The 19,921-nt window shown below is 35.4% G+C and overlaps 1 pseudogene; it reads left to right on the top strand.

Annotated features, from left to right (window-relative positions):
• The first annotated feature begins 17,476 nt into the window (after positions 1 to 17,476).
• LOC136335839 (large ribosomal subunit protein uL23 pseudogene) lies at positions 17,477 to 17,938 on the top strand (annotated as a pseudogene).
• The last annotated feature ends 1,983 nt before the right edge of the window (positions 17,939 to 19,921 follow it).

The raw sequence follows: 19,921 nt of genomic DNA, 5'->3' as shown, positions 1-19,921 counted from the left end.
GATAGAGAAGCAGATGGGCGCTTCTCCTGTGTGTCCTGGCCGGGAATCAAACCTGGAACTCCTGCATGCCAGGCCGATGCTCTACCACTGAGCCAGCCGGCCAGGGCCTATTTTGAGATGTTTGAAACAGAAAGAATAAAAGTGAAGTTCCCACGAGCAATCAAATAATTACACTTTGACTTTATAAAATCTTTTATTTTAAAGCAACAATAATGAACATTTGCATTTGAACTTGGCAACATGTAAGTTTGAAAGTTTATAAAGTATAAAATAGTAAATTAAAGAAAAAAATTACTCTTTAAAAACCTTTATTAGAACCATTAAATATGGATTATAAACTAATTTACCTTTTAGGCAATATATTTTCAGATTCTTATAATTTTCTTCAGATATTTCTAAACTTCTCTTATTTTGAGATGTGATATTTAATGATGTTTTTAGTTCTGCTTATGAATATATATGAATGTATAAAAAGGCTTATAGGTTATATATTTACATTTTATGTCTCTTTTTTTCCTTATTTTGGACTTAATGAATAAGCGCAAGACTTTGGAAGATACTATAAAAATAAACTTTAAATTGTTAGGGATAATGCCAATTTTACCACAATACAGTTATTCCAAGTCTCCAGATTGAGACAATAAGCACAATTTCAAGTATAAACTAAGTTCTATGTTTCTTACAGAAACTAAAATCTTTTCTAAATATTACTCAATAATTACATTGTTAGTAAATTGTTCAGTACTGGCTTTGAGGATACCTTTTATCATACATTATACTTTTAATGAAAAAATAAAAACAATATTATTAACTTCTTAAAATAAAAAGGATAATTTAAAAGAATACCCCCAAAAACCTGTGTTGATTTTTCCCATCTGAACTAATTGGTTAGTTGTTCAAGTTGATCAAATTTACTAAAAGTATAGAACATATTAAAAAGTTTGTGAGCTATGGTTGGATAATTGATATATATATTAGTTAAGATGGTGGTTTTTTCAGAAGATCAGTTTAATGTGTATAACACAAGAGTCAAAAAAGACTCCAAGGTTTTGGGCCTGAACAACTGAAGAGTGGCCCAACTGGGAAGGAACAGATTGGGAGGGTCTATGACAAGAGATGATCAGAAGTTCAATTTGGCATACATTATGTTCCAGAACTTTACTAAACATTCAGATGAAGTTGTAGAACTTGCACTTGAAATAATATATACCCTAATAATTTCTTAAATAATAAACTTAAAACTAATTCTCCTAAAAGCATGCTTGATCTATAATACTTTCCTCTGAAATCTCTTGATAATTATACCTTGCTTATTGCTGAGATATGGTGTGAATATTGTACTCCATGCCTTGCTTGTGTTATTTTCTGGAATGCTCTTTTTCCATTCTCTCATTTCCTAACACACACACACACACACACACACACACACACACACACACCCTCCTTTCTGTCTCTTGAGATTCTGTTATTCTTTCATGTCCATGCCATTTCTAATTTCTTCCTGAAGTCTCTTCTGATTCCCTCGAGTAAATGTTACTCTATTTTTCTTTCAGCCTTTATAACTTGACTTGTTTCTTTCTTATAGCATTTCTCTTAATCTTTCCTTATATTGTTTGTTTCTTATCTTCTTTATTATATCATAAGTTATTTGAAGGCAGGATTAGACAGTTGTGATTCTTTGATTTGGATCAATGCCTTGCACATAACAGGTAGTCGATAGACGGTTATTGGATTAAAATGAACAAACATCATTGATCCATGATTGAGTCTCTGCTACCAATGAGCTGATGTTATCTCCAAAAGGACTCTGGATACACTTGGCTGTGAAGGACTTTTCATTTGTATGTGACAAACTAAGAAAATAAAAATAAGATAGTGAGTTTTCTATAAAATTTATTTTATTCAATTAAAGAAAAGTTGTTTACTTCAGATTGCTGCCCTTCTGACCTGTTGAAAGTTAAACTTTCTCCTTTCTTTTGTGATGGTAGGAGGTGTTTGTTTATTAGAAGACTAAAGCTTTAGAAACTGTAGGTTATTCTCTACATTTTTTTTAATTAAAACAATTTTACTGGTCTGTGATATAACATATTGAAAACTTGTGATCTAGAGCAGTGTTTTTCAACCAGTGTGCCGTGAGACATGGTCAGGTGTGCCATGGGGAAATTAAACATGGGTACCCAAACTACAGCCCACATGCCGGATATGGCCCACAGAGGCTATTTATCTGGCCTGCCGCCAGCCGCCTCCATCCGAACATAAACATTCCCTTCACAATCCCTCCAGCTATCAGTGACAGGAAGAGTGGAGGCACAGGGAACACTCACTGACCAATCACCTTCTAGGATTCATCTCAATCACTAGCGATGAACCAATAGTAGGCCGCCTCTCATCCATACCCAGGAAGGTCCCCGCTCGGGCTGCCACGCACTTGTCATTGTGTGGCCGCAGCGAGTAGTTGAAGCTGCTACTCCTCCCCATGGTCCCGATTTCTAATCCTGGTCAGGACTGGAGGTAAATGTTGCCACCACTAGATGAAGCCTCAGCCTCAGCTGGTTATGTCTATTCTGATGGTGTATATAGATATTTGACCTTTTTCTTTTTAAAAGAGGCCCCCACAGAGGGTAATATATAATGCATCACAATGTTATCTATATTGTATATGGCCTCCTGAAGGGTCATCTTCTTAAAAAGCTCAAATCTCTATATACACTATCAAAACAGACAGAACCAAGGCTCCTGCACCCAGCTGACCATGGGATTTGAACCCACAACCTCAAGGAGAACTCTAGTATTTATCAGAATCCTTACCTACAAAGCAAACTTCTCAATCTGACAGTAGAGATGTTCTGAGGACCTATGATGTTACACAAGTACCCAACATTTTCTAAAATTGATTTTTTCTAGTCTCTATATAGAGAGAGTATTTGCCAAATTGATTTGAACCCACAAGCTTGATGAAAGCTCTAGTATCTATTAGCGGGACTGTATATATTAGGGGATACATGGGACTGTATATATAAGGAGTTACATGGGACTGTATATATGAGGTTACATGGGACTGTATATGAGGGGATGTTACATGGGACTGTATATGAGGGGATGTTACGTGGGACTGTATTTATAAGGGGATGTTATGAGGGACTGTATATATGAGGGATGTTACATGGGACTGTATATATGAGGGATGTTACATGGGACTGTATATATGAGGGGGTTATCCTTTTTTTATTTAACTTTTTTTTAAACAAATGTAATTTATTTAAAGGACCTCTGCCAGGCATATTTCACTCTTGTGACAGTTTGAGATCTTAGCAAGACGAGCAAGTGACAGTGATGGAGACGTTTTTGAGAAGGGAAAATGCAAATGCTGAACAGGGCCCTGGACAAAATTCTTACCCAGATGAAGGCCCTAGTATGAGTGGTCAACAAAAGAAAAAAGACAAAACAGTGAGCTCGAGGCAATACAGTGAAAGCTATCTTTCATTTGGATTTACTTTCACCAGGGATGAGATAGCACTGACTCCACTGTGCTTGGTGTGTGGTGAGAAGCTTAATAATGCCATGGTACCAAGCAAACTTAAATGCCATCTCCAAACAAAACACCCTTCCATTCAAAACAAGCCGATGGACTATTTTGTATGCTTACATACAATGAGAAATGGGCAACTTTTTTGAGAAAAACCACAGAGGTGAACGAGAGAGCCCTCAAAGCTAGCTACCTTGTTGCTGAACTCATAGCTAAATCAAAAAAGTCCTAAACTGTGGCAGAAACATGAATACTGCCAGCTTGTAAAGCCATTGTAAATAAGATGCTTGGCTCTACCACAGCCAAAGAGATAGCTAAAGTGCCTCTCTCAGATAACACAATTGCCAGACATATTGATGACATATCTGCAGACATTGAAACTGTTGTTTTGGAAAAGGTGCGCATCAGTAAGAAATTTGCCTTGCAACTTGATGAGTTGATGGATATTAGTGACATTGTCAGCTCTTGGCCAACATGCATTTTGTGGATGGATGGAGAAGCCATTAGAGAAAACTTCCTATTTTGCAAGGCACTGCCAGAAAAATCAACAGGAGAGGAAATATTTTGGGTCACATCGGAATATCTTGATAAAAGCGGGCTTACATGGGAAAACTGCACAGGTGTCTGCACTGATGCAGCCGCAGCCATGGTTGGGCGCATCAAAGGCTTGGTAAGTAGGGTCAAAGAAAGAAACCCAGATGTTATTGTTATGCACTGTTTTTTGCACTGTGAGGCCCTCATTGCAAAGACCTTACCAGCAGATCTAGCTCCTGTGTTGGATGATGTTGTGAGCATGGTGAACTTTGTGAAGATGCAACCTTTGAGATGTTGCTTATTTGAGTCTTTGTGTAAAGAAATGGGAGCGGAACATAAAATCTTATTGCTCCACATGGAGGTCTGGTGGCTGTCGCGTGGCAAAGTGCTGGCCTGTGTGTATGAGTTGCGAGAGGAACTTAAAGTATTTCTGACAAGCAAGAGGTCCAATTACTCAAAGCTGCTTGCAAGTGATGAGTGGTGTGCAAAGCTGGCATACCTGGCTGATATATTTCATTATCTGAATGAACTGAACACACGGATGCAAGGCCAAAAAGAAAACCTGCTTACAAGCACTGATAAAATGAACGGATTTCATTTAAAGGTGCAGCTCTGGCAATAACATGTGCAGTGTGGCAACCTTGAGATGTTCCTGCTCACCGAGAAACAGCATGATGGCAACACTGCTGCAATGTGTGAGGTGATTGGCAGACATTTGAAAACTCTTGAGAAGATGTTGTCATTTTATTTCTCTTCAGCCTTCACAGAATGCCTTGACTGGGTTAGGGACCCATACAGCTCAGTATCTGTTGCTGGAAAGGACATGACTTTAAAGGAGCAAGAGGAACTCATTGAACTGAAACAAAATCGTGGTTTAAAGCTAAAGTTTGCTGATCTTCCTTTGGACAGTTTTTGGTTATCTGTTGCCAAGGAGTTCCCCATTCTGGCCAACAAAGCTATTTTGACATTGCTCCCATTTTCAACCACATATTTATGTGAGCTGAGCTTCTCAAGCTTGATTGCGATAAAAACCAAAAACAGAGAGAGACTGAGAACTGTTGAGGAAGAGCTTCATGTGTGTCTTTCTATCATTCCTGCCAGGATATCCCTTTTGTGTTCATTGAAACAGGCCCAGGTTTTACACTAAGTGAGTATAAATACATTTAGAAACTATAGTATTAACTATATGTATAATATGTACTGTGTTAGAGTGTCATTTTGTGACATTTTGGTAGGTGGTGTGCCCCAGGATTTTGTAAATGTAAAAATGTGCCACGGCTCAAAAAAGGTTGAAAATCACTGATCTAGAGTATATATTCCAAGACTACCAAACAAAAAGGTTGAGGGATTCTGGTGAAGCTAGATATGGTAAAAGAACAATGGTCTAAAATGTAAGAAAGGTAATAGCAGCAGTATCATACCTAATAACCAGCTGAGTAACATTCATCTCTGCCCTGTGCAATTAGGACAAATACCATTAAGATTACCTTACAAGTTAGTTGTGAGACCTGACTAAGTAATCAAATTGTGAATGTTTTTGTTTTAAGTGTCACCTAAAAGCAAAGGATTGTGTATTAGTTATTGGTAGCACTTCTGTGTATGTTTAGTACCAATAGTAGTTCCTTTAGAGCCCCCATAACCCAGAAAACCCCCTTCCTCAGGGTCTAAGTTACAAATTGTTTCTTATCCTTCTGGTGGCATTGATTTGATTACATGTCATAAACTGTGCATCAGAATTTCTATAGTTAGATTAAAATGATATAATGGCATCATCATTAGTATGCCAGTGGTGGATCTTTGTTAAAGTAATTCCAGCTAAAAGGATAAACTGTCTGGATACTAGTTTTTGGTAGGCTCTGGTAGGGTGAGAGGTGAACTCTGAGTCTGAAGTACCCTAATGAGGATATGCTAGATGAAGAATTATTTCTATAATGCAAAATTGTCTTTTACTTTGCATAACTCACATCAAGTCAAATAAAAGTGATCTCATTAATTCCCTAAGTGATTGCACATCTACTCAGTGGGAAGACATGTTGCTAAAATATTGCAAAATTGCTTGTAAAATCCCAAAATTAGATTAGAACTGGAAGGATAAAATAAAGCTGGCCACTTTTTCCATCTCTGTCATTGTCATTAAAAAAAAAAAAATATATATATATATATATATGGCACAGGTATTACACATCTTAGAGTGAAGAAATTTTGTATTTGTCCTTTATATCATCCCTTATTTTCTACAAGCAATAGGTATTTCCATTTTCACCTCTTGGGCTCTGCAGCCTCTGCTGCTCTCTGGCTTTGTACTGACAACTATTGAGGAACCAGCCCCTATCTACCTTTCCAGGAAGTGATTGCCACAGACTTCTGAAGGCACCTTTAATCCCTTCTGCTCTGGTAAAACCTTTTCAGGACAGTAAGTCTCAGCTAGATGTTAGAAAAGAACAGTAAATTATATTTACACTAATATGCTATTCCTGATAGCTGGCAATGAGTTAGGTGTGTTAAGCTCTATTTGTAAAGGCAAAAATCAAACTGGCCAATGTTGACCTCACAGAAAAGAGACTCTGAGAGGGATCATTCCTGAGCCCTGTAAGTCATCCCTATGTGAGATGGGGCCTTCTTTTCTAAATTAAAATTTGAATGAATCACTGCATAATTCAGAAAGATTACTCTGAATTTGAAGTGAGTTTTGTCTAAAAAGAAGATCCTTAAACTTAAAGATGAATTGAAATCTCATCAAATCCACCAGTAAAGGACAAATTAGAACCCAAGCTAGGATTAAAATCAGTATTTTAAAATTGGGATCCTGGTCTACAACCATTTAAAACAATTAATAGAAGATCAAAAATAGCAAGAATAGAATGAAGGGCATGTTTTGAATATATCAAGTTCTTAAATATTATTTATCAAACATGTATTAATGCAGGATAGGACACTAGTATTTTAAAAGTCAAAGACATATCCTTGAACTGAGGAAGCTCACTTGCTAGGAAGCAGATTTGCAACCTACAACCAGAGATTCATTTTTATGTATCATATAAAGGTGATATTATATATATATATAAAATATAAATTATTTTGCATATACATATGCAGTAAATACTGTGATAGAAGTAATACAAGCGCTGGCTGGTTGGCTCAGCAGTAGAGTGTCAGCCTGGATTGTGAAAGTCTTGTGTTTGATTCCCAGCCAGGACACACAGAAGAAGTGCCCATTTGCTTCTTCACACTTTCCCCTCTCCTTTCTTTCTATCTCTCTCTTCCTTTCCCGCAGCCAAGGCTCCATTGGAGCAAAGTTGGTCCAGGCATGGAGGTTGGCTCCATGGCCTCTGCCTCAGGTGCCAGAATGGCTACTGTTACAATAGAACAACGTCCCAGATGGGCAGAGGATAACCCCCTAGTGGCCATGCCAGGTGGATCCTGGTTGGGCACATGTGGGAGTCTTTATTTGGTAAACTAACATTAATGAAGTTTTAAGAGGCTGAATAAGAGTTAACTAGAAGAATTTAAAAAAGCAAGACTTCTGCTAATGTCTTGCTCTCTATCTTAATTGGAAAGTCATTAACACTGGATTATTCTTTTTGTTTTGTTCTTTAAAAATATATTCTCTAAACTCACACACTTATTACAAGATAAATTAAAGGTTGAAAGATAAACTAGAATAAAAGATAAAAAGTTTTCAGATTCCTTTTGGAAGGCCACCTGTGTGTGCATTTGGTAATAATGGGCTCCATTATTCATGTGTATATTTTTACTGGTTCTGCAAATGATGGTTAAAGGTGAAGAGTATAGTAAGCTCAGCCAGAGAGGAACTTTTAAAAGTGGTTCAGCACTCAATAACTACAAAGAACTTTAAGTGAAAACAAATGAGATAAATTTACAAACATGGATTTAATACACAGGGATTGGATGTGCAATATAGTACATAGGGTTCTCATACTGCCTTAGGTTCATAGTAATGTGTCAAGGTATTAAGGAAATTTCAGGATGAAATTTTTATATCTATATAGAGAATCAATTTTACTAAAAGATTTAAAAAAATATAATTAATAGTAAAACATACATTGCAGTCTTTCATGAGTTGAGATCACATACACACATATCCTTTACTTCTTTGGCTTATTAAGGTAGAACAATTTGAAAAAAATCTAAAAGACTAAGATGCAGAAAGATACAGTAAAACCAAGAGATTTTTTTTTTTTTTTTGTATTTTTCTGAAGCTGGAAACGGGGAGAGACAGTCAGACAGACTCCTGCATGCGCCCGCCCAGGATCCACCCAGCACGCCCACCAGGAGCGACGCTCTGCCCACCAGGGGGCGATGCTCTGCCCCTCTGGGGCATTGTTCTGTCACGACCAGAGCCACTCTATCACCTGGGGCAGAGGCCAAGGAGCCATCCCCAGCTCCAATGGAGCTCCAATGGAGCCTCAGCTGCAGGAGGGGAAGAGAGAGACAGAGAGGAAGGAGAGGGGGAGGGGTGGAGAAGCAGATGGGTGCCTCTCCTGTGTGCCCTGGCCAGGAATCGAACCCGGGACCCCTGCATGCCAGGCCGACGCTCTACCACTGAGCAAACCGGCCAGGGCTACCAAGAGATATTTGATTATTGTTATTGAACCTCTTTTTCTTCATTGTTTATAAATATGTTCAGAATGCTGTTAGATTCAGAGCACAAATTCTGATTCACAATTTATCCCTCATTTCTTGTAATTAATGACTTCAGTTTCTTTTAGAAAAGAACATTTGACTTACTTCACACAGCTTCCTTTTTGGCTAACATTTGCTTTTATTCCCTCTCGTCATTTTCAGTTATCACAAAGACTTACGGAACAGGTATGAAAAAAAATAAAGCTGTTCAACTGATGTCACTCAATGGACTAACTCTTGGCCTAAGTGTTTCATTTCTGGGTGGATTATGACATGCAAAACTTTAACATCTTAAATCCTTCTTCTATAAAACATTTAGAATTAGTGATATTAGAATTGAGCATCTTTCTAGTTAGCATCATTTTTTACTATATCTCTTCTTTCCTATCTTGTTCTGTGTTTTTTAAAAAAAATTAAAAAATAAACTGCAAGGTATGTAAATATCTACTTTATCAGTGGGAAAAAAAAATCTCTCTCCTTTCCCTCTCCCTCACACCAATATTTTATAATACAGTTTCAAGTGAAGAAAGATAAATATATCTATGTATTCACCCAAAGCAATGCCCTTACAATGATTGTTTAAAATTACACTGATGATGATCATTACAAACATAAAATTAAGTAAAATTAAAATAATTCCATTAAATATAACATCATAAATGGTAAATTTATTAGAAATAAATTTAACAAAGAAGTGCAAGACATACATTAAAAACTATAAACATTATTGAAAGAAATGAATGAAAACCTAAATAAGTGAAAATATATCCTGTGATCTTGGATTGGAAGATTTAGTATTGTTAAAATGATAATGCTCTCCAAATTGGCCTACCTATTTAACAGAATCCCTTTCAAAATTATGATACACGTCTCTATATTTTTTCACAAATTGACAAGCTGACATTAAAGTTCATACAGAAATATGTCTCAGAATAGCTAAGTAATCTTAAAAAAGAACAAAGTTGGAGGGTTAACACTTTTCAATATCAAAACTCACTACAATGACAAATGAAAGTGTGAGTAAATTTTTGTGCCTTTCAGTTAGAATGTGATTTCTGAGATACGTTACCAAAAATACAAGCAATAAAAGAAAAATAGGCAAATTGGAATTTATGAAAAATTAAATGTGTAAATATATATATATATTTCAAATGATGTCACCAAATAAATAAAAATACAGCACACAGAATTAAATAAAATATTTAGATATTATATATCTATTAAGGCCTAATATCCAGAATATATAAAGAACTCTTATAATTCAGCAATAAAAATAGGCATTTTTTAAAATTTAAAAATAGGCAAAGTACTATACAGCTCACAAATATATAAAAAATGTTTAACATTTTTAGTCATTAAAAAAAGAAAAGAAAACTGCAATTAAATGTATTTTATGAAATGAAAATGTATTGCTAAAATAAAAATTTTAAAAACAAACAATAAAATGTTGGCAAGGAAAAATTAGAATTCTTATATATTACTTTTAGGATTATAAAATGGCTAATACCCATTTGAAAAATGGTTTGGATTTTCCTAAAAATATTAAACTTAGAGTCCTCATATAATCCAGCAATTGTATTCCTAGATGGATTTTTGGAATTGATCACATTGGTCTGTTTTCTTGATAATAGTTTTACTATAAAAAATTCAGATTTGTTTCTTTTCTTTTCATTGCCTCTATTCAACTTTAGTTTCAGTTCTTTATTTGCTGCTGTTATTTTATTTTGCTTTCTTTTTTTAAGGGTTTTAATTTTTAAACTTGTTGATTTGAGAGAGACAGAAATATAGATGTTACTGTTATGTGCCTTGACAGGGGATCAAACTGACAACCTCTGTGCTTCAGGACAAAGCTCTAATTAACTGAGCTATCCCGCCAGTGCTATTTTGCTTTCTGGTATTACCCTTCTTTGTATTGTTATTCTATAATTGCTTACAGTGGCATTCCCTTTTGAAATATTGTACTAACCAGGTTCCTTGGGGCATACTTATTTCTTCTAGTTTCCTCTTTTTTCAAACATCATCTTGCTTTTGCTCAATCAGATCAATATGCTTAGCCAATTCTTTCAACAGTTTTCATTGACATGGAACTCATGTTTCATTGTAGAGTTTTTAACTTACACCTCTATTCTGCTTTCTCTTCACACGTACAGAAATAAAACAATTCCTTCAAAGCTTGCATGTTGTACGAATGTATACTGAGAGAGATGTTTCCTTGGAAACATTAAATATGGAAAGACTTTCTATCTTCCTGCTCATAAGTTAGTGAATTGACAGCTGTTTCTTTGTAGAAATTGTAAGTTTGTTGAATAATACTATGCACATTGTTAATAGTAAAATGCACAAAAATTTAGAGACTTCTCTACAGTAATGAAGAAGATAAAGCATGTTTCATAAAACAAAACATTTGTTTTAAAATCTTAAGAACTTTATTTTTTATTTTTTCAGAGACAGAGAGAGAGAGTCAGAGAGAGGGATAGATAGGGACATACAGCCTGGAATGAAGAGAGATGAGAAGCATCAATCATCAGGTTTTTGTTGCGACACCTTAGTTGTTCATTCACTGCTTTCTCATATGTGCCTTGACCATGGGCCTTCAGCAGACTGAGTAACCCCTTGCTCCAGCCAGCGACCTTGGGTCCAAGCTGGTGAGCTTTGCTCAAAACAAATGAGCCCTCACTCAAGTTGGTGACCTCCGGGTCTCAAACCTGGATCTTCCACAGCTCAGTTTGACATTCTATTTACTGCACCACCGCCTCGTCAGGCTCTTAAGAACTTTACATTGGAATATAAACTCTATCTTGGTCTCTTCATTAGGCTTTGCGTTCATTTAGATAAACTTAATGATATAAAATTATTTCCTATTTATCTTTGTCTACTTCCATCATTAATAATTAAATATAAAATAATGTGATTTTACTGTTGTTTTTATTATTTTTATTTTATTGTTTTTTATTTTACAGAGAGAGAGTCAAAGAGAGGGATATATAGGAACAGACAGGAACAGAGAGAGATGAGAAGCATCAATCATCAGTTTTTCATTGCGACACCTTAATTGTTCATTGATTGCTCTCTCATATGTGCCTTGACTTGGGGGGCTACAGCAGACCGAGTAACCCTTTGCTCAAGTCAGCAACCTTGGGTCAAAGCTGGTGAGCTTTCTGTTAAACCAGGTGAGCCCACGCTCAAGCTGGCGACCTCGGGCTCCTGAACCTGGGTCCTCTGCATCCCAGTCCAATGCTCTATCCACTGCGCCACTGCCTGGTCATGTTTTACTGTTGTTTTTAAAAACTCTGTTCTTATTAGAATAAACTGCAATTATAATTCATGCTTATACAAAGATAAATTATGCTTCTTCAATACTTATAAATTTGTTGCTAGGTTAACAATCAATGTAAAATTATTTTTTTCTTTTTTTAATCATTTCATAGAAAAGACACATAAGATACAAGTGCTGAAATAATTTGTATTATATAATAGTATTTTCATAGGAATCTTCAAGTAAATTCTGAATTTTTTTGATTATAATGTTCTCCCCTTATTCCATCTTTATTATAAGCTATTAGCTAGATTCTATATTTAGATAATTTAATAAATGAGAGCATCTACACAATACAATGAATATGTTGGTTCAGAAAACACTTTGAAATGTTAAGTGAGATAACATCTATACAATATAAAATAATAAATAAATACATAATTTTTTTATAAATAAATTTTTATTAATTTTAATGAGGTGACATCAATAAATCAGGGTACATATATTCAAAGAACACATGTCCAGGTTATCTTGTCATTCAATTATGTTGCTTAGCCATCACCCAAAGTCAGATTGTCCTCTGTCACCTTTTATCTAGTTTTCTTTGTGCCCCTCCCCCTCCCCTTTCCCTCTTCCTCATTCCCTCCCCCCCTCCCCTGGTAACCACTACACTCTTGTCCATGTCTCTTAGTCTTGTTTTTATGTCCCACCAATGTATAGAATCATGCAGTTCTTGTTTTTTTTCTGATTTACTTATTTTACTCCATATAATGTTATCAAGATCCCACCATTTTGTTGTAAATAATCCAATGTTATCATTTCTTATGGTTGAGTAGTATTCCATAGTGTATATGTGCCACATCTTCTTTATCCAGTCTTCTATTGAAAGTTTTTTTGGTTGTTTCCATGTCTTGGCCACTGTGAACAATGCTGCAATGAACATGAGGCTACATGTGTTTTTACGTATCAATGTTTTTGAGTTTTGGGGTATATACCCAGTAGAGGAATTGCTGGCTCATAAGGTAGTTCTATTTTCAGTTTTTTGAGGAACCACCATACTTTCTTCCATACTGGTTGTACTACTTTACATTCTCACCAACAGTGAATGAGGGTTCCTTTTTCTCCATAGCCTCTCCAACATTTGCTATTACCTGTCTTGTTGATGATAGCTAATATAACAGGTGTGAGGTGGTATCTCATTGCAGTTTTGATTTGTATTTCTCTAATAACTAATGAAGATGAGCATTTTTTCATATATCTGTTGGCCATTTGTGTTTCTTCCTGGGAGAAGTGTCTGTTCATGTCCTCTTCCCATTTTTGGGGGGTTATTTGTTTGTTTGTTGTTGAGTTTAATGAGTTCTTTGTAAATTTTGGATATTAAGCCCTTATCTGAGCTGTTGATTGAAAATATCATACAAAAGTCCATAGCCTTTCTATATGCCAGCAATGAAATATTAGAAAACAAACTCAAAAAATAATCTCCTTCATGATTGCAACAAAAAAATAAAATACCTAGGAATAAACATAACAAAGAATGTAATGGACCTATATAATGAAAACTACAAAGCATTGTTAAGGGAAATCAAAAAAGATACAATGAGATGGAAAAATATTCCTTGTTCTTGGATAGGAAGAATAAATATAATCAAAATGGCCATATTACCCCAAGCAATTCATAAGTTTAATGCAATTCCCATCAAAATTCCAATGATATTTTTTAAAGAAATGAAACAAAAAATCATCACATTTATATGGAACCATAAAAGAACCTTGAATAGCCAAAGCAATCCTAAGGAAAAAGAATGAAGCTGGGGGCATTACAATACCTGACTTCAAACTATATTATAGGGCCACGAGAATCAAAACAGCATGGTATTGGCAGAAAAATAGACACTCAGACCAATGGAACAGAATAGAAAGTCCAGAAATAAAACCACATATATGTGGTCAAATAATTTTTGATAAAGGGGCCAACAATACACAATGGAGAAAAGAAAGCCTCTTAAACAAATGGTGCTGGGAAAACTGGAAAGTCACATGCAAAAGAATGAAACTCAACTACAACTTGTCCCCTTTTACTAAAATTAATTCAAAATGGATCAAAGAACTAAATATAAGACCTGAAACAATAAAGTATATAGAAGAAGACATTGGTACTAAACTCATGGACCTGGGTTTTAAAGAACATTTATGAATTTGACTCCAAAGGCAAGAGAAGTGAAGGCAAAGATAAATGAATGGGACTATATCAGACTAAGAAGTTTTTGCTCAGCAAGAGAAACTGACAACAAAATAAACAGACAGCCAACTAAATAGGAAATAAATACATAATTTAATAAACACCTAAAAAATGCCAAACCATTTTAAGAAGATAGAACCTTCACCTGAAACTTTTAACAATCTGCATCTCTATATTCATGTTTCATTTATCTATAATTGGAGATGGGCCAAAAGGTTTGTTCAGATTCAAAGACTGGGACAAATGACAATGTGAACTTGGTTCTTGGAATTCTTTCTTTAAATTGTATTTGGTGGATTTTGGTCCTTGTGTAACCAACCATTCCTTTTGGTAGCTCTTTATTTTACTGGCCTTCATTAAAATGAGATTAGGAGCATTCAGGGTGGTATGGCTATAAGCCTGGCCTTCATTAAGGACTGTCACTTTAAATTTAAATTATGTAGACCTTTTAAAACATTTCTACTGAGAATGATAATTTTTTATTTATTTCCATATGAAATCTTACAAATATATCATTACAGAGAATTATTTTCCACTAAAGTTGGAGAAGACTATTTTCTTTAATATCATTTTCCCACCAGTTCAGTACACTAAAGAGCAGTGTTCTCTGTCAGACCTGGTCAGAACTAATTACCATGTGTTTGGGGTCAAAAGTTCTCAATTGCTTCTTTAACCAGCTATGCAAATGCCTTTTTATTCTGGGGTCCTGGGTAATCTGTGAACCCACCTGCTAGCCTGAGACACACTTTCTTTCTCTCTTTAACCTCATTTCTAATGTCTTTGCATCCTGATAGTGGAACCTATTGGTTAAGATTCCATTAATGCTGAGTGATTTCCCAGCAAAGGAAGTACAGTGGTGCCCTACATACTGGGAGCTTTATGAGATATATCATGAATGAGGATCATCTGGCTCAGAGGCACAACATAATACTGCATTCTATCACCACTAAATGCAGAGGTTTGTTCAGCTGTTAGATACACAATCCAAGCAGAACATGCATGGTTCACACTGGACAATTTTATGACTGTGTTTCTCCTCCGCATCATCCTTGTAAAGTTCACCCAAAGTTTGCAGTATCAGGCACCTGACAAAGGTGCCTGAAATTATAGGACCATAATAATTTCAGGATCTTGGGGCCTTCCTAAAAACCTGTGACTTATGTTTATGTAGAGAGTAAACTAACACCATGCCACTATATACTGGAGCTAATAGCCTGAATCTTTTTTCTTGTATCCTTTGGTTCATTGTTTCTTCATCTGTACTGGGAGGAGGACTAAGAATTCCTTCTGAAGTTATTAAATGTAGACTCTAGTAAACACAATAAACTGAAAAAAAGAGAAACAGAGGCATGGACTCATGGAATAGATGGATAGTTGTCAGAGAGGCAGGGATTTAAAGAACTGGATGAAAGAAAGTGAAGGGATTGACCGAAAACATACATACATACCATATTTCTCCATGTATAAGATGCTACCATTATTGAACTCAAGTTTTATTCACCATAAAATTTATACAACTCCTCATCACTGTCAAAACTCCCATCCATTAGCTACAACCACTGTATAAAATGAACCCAGATTTTGACCCCAAATTTTTTGAAAAAGGGTGCATCTTATACATAGGGAAATACAGTAACACATAGACTCAGACCACAGGGTGGCAGTAGCTCAAGGGAAAGATAGTTGGGGCAAGGTGAAGATGGATAAAGGTGGATAAAGGGAAATAAAAACAGATAGAGGCTTCGTTTGGGGCAGAGGGTGCATGATACAGTGTGCAGATAGTGTTATATTGAGTTGTGCACTTGAAATCTGTATGGTTTTGTGAAATAATGTCATCCCAATAAATTCAATTAATAAAAAAATAGAGAAAGAAAAAACTCATGGACACAGACAACAGTGTTGTGATTGCCCGGGAAAGGGGGAAGAGGTAAAGAAGGATATGGGGGGATAAATGGTGATGGGTGAAGAATTAACTTGGGGGAGTAAACATACAATATGGTATTCAGAGATGTGTTGTAGAATTGGGCACCTAAACATGTATAATTATGTTAACCAGTGTCACCCCAATAAAATCAATTTTAAACATTAAAAAAGAAGACAAATTCTGAAGGCCATTTACCATCAATTGAAATATGTTTATTTTCTTAAAGTTTTGAGTAAATGGTACTTGACACTTATAAGAAACTTTATAATGTGATTTAATAATATATTTATGTTTTAGTACCAAATTAAATGGCCTTTGGATGGTGGAAATTATTAGAAAGAGATGAGCATTGCTTAATAAAAGAGGTGATAGAAATCAAGGTCTTCCTTATAGCTGAGATGATGAAATGTATAGGTGAGTATTATTTTCAAGCAGCTTTTGCCCTTTTGTTACTGGCCACCTGCCTCCTTTACAGCTATATGTGTTTCTAAGTATACATTTTCCAGTTGGAAAACTCTGGTTGCTGAGCTAAAAAAAACCCTGTACATTGCAGTATAGCATTAAAATGGATTATCATAATTCTTCCCTTTCATTGTATGTTATCTAAGAGGAAGCAAATGGAAATAAAGAATTTTTTATTTGAAGAAATGAAATACCTGAAATGACTAACAAGTTCTACTCTGCATCGTGAACTAAAGCTAAAACCAATCTCTTTTTTTGTCCAACATTTCTCTTTTTTGTATAAAATTTCTTGCATTCTTCTTTAATTAATTGAATTACTATATAAAAAATATCTCCATCTCTGAATTAGTCTTATTCTTGTGCTTTTGTAGTGAAGTCAGATTTTCTGTCAGTTAGGTGCTATCATTGCAGAAGTGAGCCAATTGAGAAGCCTTGAAGACTAAGCCTTGAGACAGAATGGATTTATTGTTATTATCAACTAAAACTCACTCAGGTTTCTTTGAAATTAAACAATATATAATACTTTCTTTTCTAAATTAAATTATACCTTAATTATGTGTGAAATGTGGGTAGCAAACAGAGACAGAACAGAACCGCCTAGAGAGCCTACAGAGTATAACACTTTGTATAACATTTATCCACTCCTATAATGCTAGAGTGTTTTTGTCAGTTATTGTGTGACTTGAACCTATATCCATTTGGTTTAAAAACCTTTTTATAATTTTGAAATAACTGTAAATAAATACATTTCTAAAAAGTAATTAAACAAATTATATATGGTTGAAGAATGTGACTTGATTAGCATCAGTTTTAAACAACTGAATTATTTAGAATTAATTCTATTTTTCTATTATCTAAGTCATTTATATCTAAAAATAACACAACTTTTTTATGAAGATGGTGTCAAAAGTGAATAAGGAAACTCCTGCCTCTATTAAAGATGAAGTTAAAGCAGAGACTTTGAAGGTAAAGAAAGCAGTGCTGAAAGGCATCCACAGCCACAACACACAAAAAGCAGATCTGCATGTCACCCACCTTCCCACAGCCGAAAAGACATCCTAAATATCCTTGGAAGAGCACCCCTAGGAGAAACAAACTGAACTACTATACCATCATCAAGTTTCCTCTGACTACCAAGTCAGCCATGAAGAGGATAGAAGACAGCAATGTACTTGTATTCACTATAAATGTCAAGGCCAATCACCAGATCAAACAGACTGTGAAAAAGCTCAATGACACTGATGTGGCCAAGGTCAGCACCCTGATCAGGCCTGATGGGGATAAGGTATATGTTTGACTGGCTTCTGACTATGATGCTTTTTGAATGTTGCCAGGAAAATTGGGATCATCTAAACTGAGTCCAGCTGGCTAATTCTCAATATAAACATTTATACACAAAACAAACAAATAAATAAAATAATGCTATAGGGGGTTCTCAGGTTATGGCACAGTTCCATTCCTATAACAGTGATATAACACAAATTTTGGTGTAAGTTGAAACACACTCTAGCCTAAGTCATTTACCTATCCTAACTGGTATAGGCTGTTGATGCTGGTCTTCCAGCCACAAAACCAGCAATCTTTCCATCTCAATCATTGTGCCACATCACTGTTTAATAATCATAGTTGATTTCATAGAGGCTGGTCTCTTTACTTGCTCTAGCCCAGGGGTAGTCAACCTTTTTATACCTACTGCCCACTTTTGTATCTCTGTTAGTAGTAAAATTTTCTAACTACTCACCTGTTCCACAGTAATGGTGATTTATAAAGTAGGGAAATAACTTTACTTTATAAAATTTATAAAGCAGAGTTACAGCAAGTTAAAGCATATAATAATTAATAATTACTTACCAAGTACTTTATGTCGAATTTTTGCTAAGTTTGGCAGAATAAATCTTTATAAAACAACTTACTATAGTTAAATCTATCTTTTTATTTATACTTTGGTTGCTCTGCCACCACCCACCATGAAAGTTGGAATGCCCACTAGTGGGTGGTAGGGACCAGGTTGACTACCACTACTCTAGAACATGGACTTTCTCCTTGATAATTGTTGCTACAGTAGAGCAGCTAAGGCCTAGCATGTGGCCATTGTTCATCACTGATTCTCCTTTTTCTGATCTCTTTATGATGTCTAATTTCACTTCTATCATGATGGCTTTCCTCTTCTTTGAAGCACTACCACCTGAAAAGTCTGACTTTCATTTAGGAGCCTTGATAAGTGCCAAATAGTTGGCAAACAAAGCAACATAAATCAAACACTTGTGTTTTTAACAGTCCAAAATAGCATAGGTAAGAATACTAGGGGACGCCAACTCCCTCACTCATACTCTGCATTGCTGCATATTCTTCCACCACGTGCAACTAAACTAGTTCACCCACTTAGTCTGTAAGTACAACACAAATGGTGTAAACTGAAACACTCACATCTCAATTTTAAAGTTTTTATGGAAGTAAGCATCAAAACTTGAAATGTCGTATGTTGAGACCATTGTAACACGAGGACCCCCTGTATGTTAAAATTTCTGCATGATTCAATGTACTGCTAATCATTTTTTCCCCTTCTATTTTTGTATATGTTCTCTGTGTCTCTCTGGTCTCATGTTTTTCCATTTTCATGTCCTGGTTTTTCTTTTATTTTGAAACTACTTTCTACTCACTGGCATTCCTTAGTCTCCTCTAGCCAGTGAGGTTCCACAGTATTGGTCTATCTGCTCTCACCTCTACATTCTATATATCAAACAGGCATAAAATGTGTTCTTTGCATTGAGCTTAAACAGTAGAGAAACCAGCACTGGGATTAGCTGGCTGTGTACTGCCAGCCCAAGGGTATCAATCACAACTGGTTGAATTTGCAGTGGAAGAAGCAAAGACTAGGCAAGGTGGTAAAACTGGGCTAGATTTAGTGTCAGGGTAGCCAAGCACAATTGTTCAGAGCACCATCTAGAAGAGAAGATGAATTATCACTAAAATAAAACATTAACTATTTAAACCAAGTTTTCATACATCACTTCTTACATAACTAAAAAATGTAAATTGGCCATACTCCTGCCAAAATATACAGTGCCTTAAATAAAGAGTTAAAGAATAAAATGAAAGGATTCTCACAGTGCTGATGTATCAGCTTAATGTTTTCTTCCAATCTACTTTCAGTTGTACTGCTCCAAAGTCAGCAGCTGTCTAGCCTGCTTATACTCTGAATTTGAATAATGTCTGGTCTATTGTAGTTTACTTGGAACAAATGATTCTTATACCATTTAATTTAATCTAAATTTAGTTCCATTAATATGCTTGTCAGGAAGCAGTCTGGTTCATACCTCTGCAAAAAGAAAAAAT

This window comes from Saccopteryx bilineata, chromosome 4, assembly GCF_036850765.1.
Source record: "Saccopteryx bilineata isolate mSacBil1 chromosome 4, mSacBil1_pri_phased_curated, whole genome shotgun sequence".
Classification (NCBI taxonomy): Eukaryota; Metazoa; Chordata; class Mammalia; order Chiroptera; family Emballonuridae; genus Saccopteryx; species Saccopteryx bilineata.
Note: the sequence above shows the minus strand (reverse complement) of the source record. Positions and strands in the feature narration are given on the sequence as shown.